At 37.1% G+C, this 10523-nt stretch overlaps 1 long non-coding RNA gene across 1 annotated transcript; it reads left to right on the top strand.

Annotated features, from left to right (window-relative positions):
* The first annotated feature begins 7941 nt into the window (after window positions 1-7941).
* On the top strand, window positions 7942-10290 carry LOC110794117 (uncharacterized). The gene is made up of 4 exons (XR_002534927.2): window positions 7942-8058; window positions 8150-8254; window positions 10027-10125; window positions 10227-10290. It is a non-coding gene; the product is annotated as an uncharacterized lncRNA (long non-coding RNA).
* Window positions 10291-10523: the final 233 nt, after the last annotated feature.

Below are 10523 nucleotides of genomic sequence, written 5' to 3'. Positions count from 1 at the left end.
TGCCGTCGTTGCCTTCCTTCGTTGCTTCACTGCCGCCTTCCGTCGTTGCCGCGCCGTTCCTTCGCTGCTTCACTGCTTCACTGCTTCGCTACTTCAATTCACTGCTTCACTGATTCCTGCTCTGCTCCCTTTTTAGAGCCGCCGCCCACGGCTAAGGAAGTCCTCCTACGCAGTGGTTGTTCAATTCTCTTCTCTGTCGTTGTCACGTACTGCCGCCGCGGCTGCTCTTTCCATAGCCCCCTGTACAGTGTTGCCGCGGCTCACCCGCCGTTGCTCTCACATCCGTCGCGGCTCACAGCCGCCCCTGCACACTTCCCCTACTACCACCGCCCCCTGCACGCCGTCTCCTGCTCACAGCCGCCGCCCCATGTGTTGTCTCTCCTCTCTTCAATAATTAATTAGGTATTATTTACATTTAAGATTGAATTTTAATCTTGATATTATTTAGTTGAATTTTAATTGAATTTTAATTGTGCATTTTAATTATAATTTTGGATATTTTGATTGAATTTTAATTGTACATTTTAGTTGAATTTTAAGATTGAATATATTATGATTGTGGATATTATTTAATTGAATTTTAATTGTGCACATTTAAGATTCAGGTTTTGTTGAATTTTAATTGTAGTTTTTGATGAATTGTAATAGGTTATTATCATAGTTGGTTTTGTTGAATTTATTTGTTTATTACATTTAGGTTTTATTGAATTAAGGTTATGAAATGAATTTTTGGGTTTGTGTAGGTTTATGAGATGGTTTGTGTAGGTTATGAAATGAATTTAGATGATGAAATGATGTTTTGGGTTTGCTACAAAATCCGGGTTTGTGAATTTGTGATGTGAAATGAATTGTACTATGGGAACTTGTTATTAGTTATGGTAGGTTTTGTTGGAAGCCATGGATTTATAATGATATGAATAGCCTAGTTTATATTCTAACCTTTGACAAAATTTGGTCATATTGTTTTATCTTTAGTGGTTGAAAATGGATCGGAGTTGGATGTATGGTAGTAAACGATTTTCTACAAGGTTCTTACAAGGGATTCAAGAGTTCATTAAGGTTGCCTTGAAACATCAATCAGAACATGAATCAAGTTTAATTCTGTGTCCTTGTTGTGATTGCAATAATTCAAGGGGGCATCGGGATATTGATGATATTGTTGATCACATAGTTCGTCGCGGTTTTAAGGGTAACTACACGACGTGGACATGGCATGGTGAGAGCATAGATCATGGGGTAAGTTCTAGTATGCCGAGCTCGAGTCAGCATAATCATTGTGATAATGGTGATGAAAATGAAATTGAGGATGATATTGCTGTTGAAAGTGAGGAAGAAGAGGAGAAAGATAGGATAGATGATATGATGCATGATATGGAAGACCATCATTTCGTTGAGCGTCCCCGTATGTATGATAGTATAATCAAAGCTTCCGCAACACCGTTATATCCTGGTTCTACACAAACTGTACTTGGTGCCGTCATCGAACATTTCAACTTAAAGGTGGAAAACGGTTGGACCAACAAGAGTTTTTCACAGTTTTTTGGAGGCCACGTCCGGTAATCTTCCTGAAGGAAACAAACTTCCAAGGTCTAACTATGAGGCCCAGAAGCTTATGTGTCCTTTGGGTATGGATTATGAGAAGATACACGCGTGTCCAAATGATTGCGTGTTGTATCGAAAGCAGTATGCAAATCTGCATGAGTGTCGATGCGGATTGTCCCGTTACAAGATCGTGGAGAATGATGCAACATCAACTAAGAAGAAACCTTCTCCGGCTAAGGTGCTTTGGTATCTTCCAATTATACCAAGATTTAAGCGCCTTTTCTCAGAAGAGAAAACTGCAAAACTCTTGAGGTGGCATGCCGAAGAAGATGGGTTAATGAGGCATCCTGCTGATTCTCCACAATGGAGGAACATTGATCGAAAGTACAAGGTCTTTATGGAAGAAGTTCGGAATCTCAGGCTTGGTCTTTGCACGGATGGAATGAACCCATTTGGGACACTTAGTACCCAATATAGCACTTGGCCGGTTCTTCTCACCATATACAATTTGCCTCATTGGTTATGCATGAAGCGTAGATACATCATGTTGTCGCTCTTAATCTCTGGGCCTAAACAACCCGGAAATGACATAGATGTGTATCTAGAGCCACTCATTGAAGATTTGAAATTGTTGTGGGATAAAGGGGTGTTGATGTTTGATGCATACACCAAAACCAATTTCACTTTACGTGCCATAATTTTTTGTACGATAAATGATTTCCCGGCTTATGGAAATTTGTCAGGGTATTCTGTAAAGGGAAAGAAGGCATGTCCAGTTTGTCATGATGATTTGGTCTCGAGGCGCCTAAAATTTTGTGGGAAAGATGTGTACATGGATTACCAGATGTATCTTCCTGAAGATCACCCCTTTCGAAAAGAGAAGGAAGCTTTTAATGGAGAATTGGAGATGAGAGAAGCTCCTGCCCCCTTATGTGCGTGTGAGGTTTATGAACGGGTTAAAGACATTGAGACAGAGTTTGGTAAGCCTTATAAAGGTCAGCCAAGTGGTGGTTACAAGAAGAGGTCTATCTTTTGGGATCTCCCATATTGGAGAGATTTGAAAGTTAGGCATTGTTTGGATGTAATGCATATTGAGAAAAATGTTTGTGATGCCATTGTTTGGACATTGTTGAATATGCAAGGGAAAACGAAGGATGGGCCTAAAGTTAGACAAGATATGGCTGCTATGGGTCGCTCCTAGTTGGCACCTCAAGAAAGGGGAAAACGATGGTACCTTCCCCCAGCTTGTTTCACCTTGTCTAAAAAGGAGAAAGCTAGCTTTTGTGAGTCTTTGCATGGCTTAAAGGTCCCTGCTGGTTACTCTTCAAATTTTCGTAGACTTGTGTCCATGTCTGACTTGAAATTAGTTGGAATAAAATCTCATGATTGTCACGTGTTGATGCAACAATTGCTGCCGGTTGCAATTCGAGGGATATTTCCGCCACAAGTGAGGTATACCATTACAAGATTGTGTTTCTTTTTCAACACAATTTGTAGCAAGGTGATCAATCCAACAATACTGGATGATTTGCAGGCCGATGTACTTGAGACCATGTGTCGGTTTGAAAAGTATTTTCCGCCATCATTCTTTGACATGATGCCTCATTTGATTATTCATCTTGTTCGTGAAATTAAGCTTTGTGGGCCAGTTTGTATGAGGTACATGTATCCCTTTGAACGGGAAATGGGTACCTTGAAAGATAGAGTGATGAATCCGGCCAAACCTGAAGCTAGTATTGTCCAACGAACCGTCGCGGAGGAAGTTGCTGCATGGGTTTCTCAATATATGGCACGTTTGAAAGAAGTCGGAGTACCAAAGTCTAGACATGATGGGAGACTTGGGGGTCAAGGTACAATTGGCAAGAAAAGGATATCAATCGGTTCTGAAATGATGTGTAAGGTTGAGCTGTTTGTGGTGCAAAATCTTAGTGAAGTCCATCCATACGTGGTTGAGCACATGAACTTTCTTAGAGAGCAATATCCTTCAAAAAATGGTCCTCAACTGATAAAAGAGCATAATCGTTCGTTCCTCACATGGTTCAAGAGTCGAGTGATGGATCAATTTTCCGACACGCCTAATGAGGTATCTGACATGGTGAGATGGTTGGCATATGGTCCTAAATGTCAAGTCATATCTTATGAGGGGTACGACATCAATGGCTATTCTTTTTACACGAAGCGAAAAGATGACAAAACAACGATGCAAAATAGTGGTGTTACGGCAATATGTTTGTCTTCGGAGTATGCTAGTGTAAAAGATAGAACACTTGTAGATAAGACGAACTCTTACTATGGAGTCATTGAAGAAATATTAGAGTTGGAATATAAGTATTTTAAGATTCCTCTATTCCGGTGCAAGTGGGTTGATATTAGTCGCGGTGTCAAAAAGGATGAACATGGGTACCTGACACTTGTAAACTTTAGTCGAGTTGGGCATCTTGCAGATCCTTTCATATTAGCATCACAGGCAAAACAAATCTTTTACATGGTTGACCCTGCCGATCGTAGTTGGTCAGTTGTTCTGGAAGGCAAAAGAAGAATACTTGGCGTTGAGGATGTAGATGATGAAGAAGAATATGATGAGCAGTTTAATGAGATTCCACCTTCCTCCTGGCATATCCCTCAAATAATTGACGATGTTGACATGAGTTATAAGCGCCGAGATCATGATGAAGGATTTTATGTTGAAAAAGAGAAATAGTGAGATAGGTACTATTTTGGCAACTATTTTTTTTCACCAAGTTAATTTGTAGATTAGTTAAAAGTTGGGTTCGAAAACTTCATTTTTGCCTAAATATGTCATAGAACGACCCAATTAGCCTTAAATGTGAAATAATAGATTAGTACGAGTCTTAGAAAGTTATAACTATGCATATGAGACATGTGTAATAAGTTTGAAAACATTCCTTAAGTTGTTTAGTTAAAAGTTGGGTTCGAAAACTTCATTTTTGCCTAAATATGTACTATAACGACCCAATTAGCCTTAAATGTGGAATAGTAGATTAGTACGAGTCTTAGAAAGTTATAACTATGCATATGAGACATGTTATAAGTTTGAAAACATTCCTTAAGTTGTTTAGTTAAAAGTTGGGTTCGAAAACGTCATTTTTGCCTAAATATGTATTATAACGACCCAATTACCTTGGTTGCAATTTTGATTGTCCGATTTTCTTTCTTTTTTTAGCGCGATATATTGTTGGTATTTAACACAGACTTCCTCTCTTTCTTGTTTTATTAGATTTCTGTAAGTCATTCGAGCACCTTAGCCAATGAAGCAAAAACCAAGAAATACAAGGATCTGCATGCTTTGATTCAACTTCTTGCTAGCCTCAGCTCAAAAGATCTGGTATGATTGCTTGTATGTTTTAGAATGAATTTAATCCTTATACCCATTCTATGCTAAGTTATGAGTCTTATGACTGGTTATTGATAATTTACAGATTGACTTCTCCACTGGTTCTGTCGACTCAGAGGTTATAAGCATATCTCAAGTCTATTTCCACCTCCAGTTGCACTGGACAAGTCATAAAGTGGATCAACATGCTAAATATAAGATCAGAACTGTGCAGATCAGTGCACAGAACTGGTCAGTCTGATCAGTTCTGTCCACTGATCTGCACAGAACTGATCTGAGCTATGTAGATCAATGCACAGAACTGATCAGAACTGATCTGCACAGCTCAGATCAGAACTGTGCAGATCAATGCACAGAACTGATCAGAACTGACCAGTTCTGTGCATTGATCTGCACAGTTCTGATCTGAGCTGTACAGATCAGTGCACAGAACTGGATCAGTGCACAGAACTGGTAAGTTCTGTGCATTGATCTGCACAGTTCTGATCTGAGCTGTGCATTGATCTGCACAGCTCAGATCAGTTATGTGCAGATTAGTGGACAAAACTGGTCAAAATTCAGAACTGATCAGTTCTTTATTTTTTTTAAAAATCCTACTTTTGAAGGTAATTAATTTTGATGATTTTCCAAACTGCAGTAGCGTCAGGCATGGTTGAAGATTAACACGCAAATTCAGGGCCATCTAACGAATCACCAAATCAAGTGCCCCAAAAGAAAAAAAGGAAGCCAAGAGGCCCTACAAAAGGGCTAAAATCCATGCCCGGGGTTCCAAGAATAATTGAATGGGATCACTTGGACCGAGCCACAGGGAAATGGGCAACGGATTACAAGAATCACATTGGCGAGATAAGTCGCGCAAAGGTTTCAATATTGATCAGAACCTGGGAAGATGTTTCACAAGGAATAAAAGACACTTTGTGGGAAGATGTCAAGGTAACCGCTTTTATTTTGGAAATTCAGTTGTACATGTCTACGTGTCTTTTTCATATGCTAAAAGACTTTCTTGTTCCTTTTCTTTTTCTTTCATTTAGAGAGAATTTCATATCACAGATGAAACCAAGAAAGAAGTTGTCTTAAAGAGTTGTTATAAGCGTTGGAGGGAATTCAAATCAAGATTGGCGGCTGGTTGGATCCGGGTTACAAGAAAAAGGCCAAAAGATGAAAAGATGCCATATGATTTGTATAGTTATATAACTGAGGATATATGGAAGGAATTTGTGAAGATACGTACCTCCGAAGAAGCTGAGGTATAAAAAATTATTCTTAATTAAAGTCTTGGTATAATCTAAGTTTTATTTTGTTGTAATAATTTCTTTTACCCCCCTAAAATTAGGAAATAAGTGAGAAAGCAAGACAGAGTCAATCTTTCAACATATATCCTCATCATATGGGACAGAAATCATATGCTGAAATGACAAGTGAATGGCGTAGAAAAGGGTACATTCCCTCAGTTTCTTCGTCATCTGATGGTTCCTCTACGTCTACAATTGCTTCAAGTTTGCCGAGTAGGACATGTTTATGGCTTCTTGCAAGATCGTTACCAGATGAGAAAGGAAATCCTTACTTGCCGGATGAGGGCACACAAAAGGTCAAAGAAAATATTGTAAGTTCATTTAACGATACACAATTTTGCGTATTGTTGTGATTCCTCTAATTTCATTTATGTTCTTAAATATGAAACCAAGTGTTGAACTTTTCTCAAAACCATTTGATTTCATGTAGGATGAATGGAAAAGGAAACAAGATGAAGGGGAATTTGTTCCTAAAAGGCTTGATGATGTCTTATCTCGTGCACTTGGTAAGACTCAAGAAAGGAGACCAATAACATTTGGTGGTGGAGTAGGCATCAAAGTTGTGTGGGGGGACCGGAGAGCGGTGTAGCTCTCGACGGTATGGAGATGCGGAGATGGAGGAAATGGAAGCAAGAGTCACCAAAAGGGTTAAAGATGAGACAATACAAGAGATGAACTCCAAGATGGATTCCATGGTTATGGAGAAATTTATCACATTTGCTAAAGAACTTGGTGTCCAAATACCAAGCCAGATGAGGATAGACGCAAATGTTCATAGTAGTTGTCGTTCTGGGGGTTTAGATCCATTTGCCGACCTTACGGTATGATAATTTATGTCTTTCAAGTAATTTGTTTCTAGTTAATTCTATTGAACTTTTCTAACATGTTACATTGTATTTGCGCTATTGTTCAAAATAAATAATAAGGAACCTGTCCCGTGCCATCTATACCTGAACATAGGCTCCGAGAAAGTCTTTGTTGCCTATGGTACCATATGTCCAGAGTTGATCCTTGATCACCACAAAGACGTCAATTCCGATAACGTGAAAGTGAGCGTTGATGATTTTGAGCCCGCGTACAAAGAAGCTCCCGTCCCCGTGCCTTCTCAATATATTAAGAAACTTGCTCAAGCTCATGGTACCTTCACTCAGTGGCCAAAGCATTTGGTGTCGCTTACGAATGAGGAGGTAACTAACATATGCATGATAATTTGAAGTAGAACTATTATACAATGCATACTCACTAATATGTATATCGTTATTTGAAAATCATACCTCAGGTAAACAAGCCTACAAGTAAAGAGCCTAAAGGGAAAGGGAACAAAGGGAAAGAGATAGTGCTTGAGAGAAGTGGATACGAAACAAAAGCGTCCAACACTAAATCAAAAACATATTTCCTTGAAAATTATAAAGTGCAAAATTTGAGTGGTAAGTGCAATGTGATGAAAACTATGATGTTGGGATTAAAAGAAGGGGAGAATGTTAAGGTGCAAGGCACTAAAAGGACATTCAATATGGAAAAGGACTTTGAAATTAATGTCACCGTTGAAGACACCGATCAACTTCTCTCGGGAGCATGGCTCAATATATCGATAATACAAGTTTTTATTATGTGAGTTTCCAAAATTAATATTTTCCCCTAAATTTGATTTTTATGATTGTCTTAACGTTCTTACACTATATATTATAGGGCTTTGAGTGAGTTGTGTTATCACGATGATTGTCACACCAATACTATTAAATTCATGTGCCCGGAGATGATCTCGGCCACCATGTTAAAGACCGATGCAGATCGAATTCTATCGTACATGACGAGGTCCATGAGTGCACTTAGTTCTAAGACATTCATCTTATGTCCATACTACGAAAAGTATGAAAATTAATGTGAACTTCGTTTTTAATTGATTATTACAAATTTAACTTTTTTTTTCTAACTGCATATGTTTATTGTTTGTATGTAGGAGTCACTGGATGCTTTTAGTTCTTTGCTTGCCTAAACGTGAGGTCTACATATTTGATTCTCAACAGAAGAAGAGAAATTTGATGATTAAGGAGCCACTAAACAAGTAAGTAAAGTATGCATATGAAAATGCCATTTTTCCCTAAATATGCCCTAGAACGACCCAAATGAGCCTTAAATGTGAAATAATAGATTGTAAAGAGCTTTAGAAAGTTATAACTATGCATATGAGACATGTAATAAGTTTGAAAACATTCCTTAGGTACTTTAGTTAAAAGTTGGGTTCGAAAACTTCATTTTTGCCTAAATATGTCCTAGAACGACCCAAGTAGCCTTAAATGTGAAATAATAGATTGTAAAGAGCCTTAGAAAGTTGTAAACATGCATATTAAACGTGTAATAAGTTTGAAAACATTCTTTAGGTTCTTTAGTTCAAAGTTGGGTTCAAAAATGCCATTTTTGCCCAAATATGACCTAGAACGACCCAATTAGCCTTAAATGTGAAATAATAGATTGTAAAGAGCTTTAGAAAGTTATAACTATGCATATTAAACGTGTAATAAGTTTGAAAACATTCCTTAGGTTCTCTAGTTCAAAGTTGGGTTCGGAAACGCCATTTTTGCCCAAATATGTCCTAGAACGACCCAAGTAGCCTTAAATGTGAAATAATAGATTGTAAAGAGCCTTAGAATGTTGTAAATATGCATATTAAACGTGTAATAAGTTTGAAAACTTTCTTTAGGTTCTTTAGTTCAAAGTTGGGTTCGAAAACGTTATTTTTGCCCAAATATGACCTAGAACGACCCAATTAGCCTTAAATGTGAAATAATAGATTGTAAAGAGCCTTAGAAAGTTGTAAATATGCATATTAAATGTGTAATAAGTTTGAAAACATTCCTTAGGTTCTCAAGTTCAAAGTTGGGTTCGAAAACGCCATTTTTGCCCAAATATGACCTACAACGACCCAATTAGCCTTAAATGTGAAATAATAGATTGTAAAGAGATTTAGAAAGTTGTAAATATGCATATTAAACGTGTAATAAGTTTGAAAACATTCCTTAGGTTCTCTAGTTCAAAGTTGGGTACGAAAACGCCATTTTTGCCCAAATATGACCTACAACGACCCAATTAGCCTTAAATGTGAAATAATAGATTGTAAAGAGATTTAGAAAGTTGTAAATACGCATATTAAACGTGTAATGAGTTTGAAAACATTCCTTAGGTTCTTTAGTTAAAAGTTGGGTTCGAAAACTTCATTTTTGCCTAAATATGTCCTAGAACGACCCAATTAGCCTTAAATGTGAAATAATAGAATGTAAAGAGCTTTAGAAAGTTATAACTATGCATATGAGACATGTCATAAGTTTGAAAACATTCCTTAGGTTCTTTAGTTAAAAGTTGGGTTCGAAAACTTCATTTTTTCCCTAAATATGTCCTAGAACGCCCCAATTAGCCTTAAATGTGAAATAATAGATTGTAAAGAGCCTTAGAAAGTTGTAAATATGCATATTAAATGTGTAATAAGTTTGAAAATATTCCTTAGGTTCTTTAGTTCAAAGTTGGGTTCGAAAACGCCATTTTTGCCCAAATATGACCCAAGGAAGCAAGTAAAGTAGTGATTTATAATTGCACTTACATGTAAAATATTCTTTGCATTTACATGTGTAAACAAAGTATATATAATTGCATATTTTATCGAATGTGTAGTGCTTTTCGGAGTTGCAAGAGACTAAGTGGACAATCTAAGGGAATTAAATTAACATGGATTCCAGCACAGGTATAATTAGTTTATTATTTACCTAAGAATCAAGTTTTTCAAAATTATAACATACAATTTGATAGAAATTTTACTTGTGTTATTTATTTTAATGCATGTAGTGTGCTCAACAACCGGGATCACTAGATTGTGGCTACTACGTCATGCGTTTTATGTACGACATAATGATGAATCATGGTAATAGTCAAGATCTTACTAAGGTATGTTCTCATAAACTACGTACTTTATATAATAAATTGAAGTACACAAAACTATTATATTGATCGATCGTTGATAAATTGAATTATTTACACTTTTTTAGGATTTTTCAAGAACATTGCCTTATTCACCGGAGGAGATTAATGAGGTGAAAGATTTTTGGGCGGATTACTTTGTGAACAATGTCGAATTTGAAGCTTAATTTGTAATATGAACTCGATCTCTAGCTAGCTACCTTTCTTGTAATAATTTTATGTTTGTTGTAACATGTTGGTTGATCTTTGACGAATTTAATTGCCTTTTATTGGGAACGTTAATTACGTTGTAAACTTTTGTGACAGGTATTATTTATAAATGTATTCCCGGTATTGGGAAGCGTCTAATTTCAAAGACGATCATG

Source organism: Spinacia oleracea, chromosome 1 (genome assembly GCF_020520425.1).
Source record: "Spinacia oleracea cultivar Varoflay chromosome 1, BTI_SOV_V1, whole genome shotgun sequence".
NCBI classification, from domain to species: domain Eukaryota; kingdom Viridiplantae; phylum Streptophyta; class Magnoliopsida; order Caryophyllales; family Amaranthaceae; genus Spinacia; species Spinacia oleracea.
Note: the sequence above shows the minus strand (reverse complement) of the source record. Positions and strands in the feature narration are given on the sequence as shown.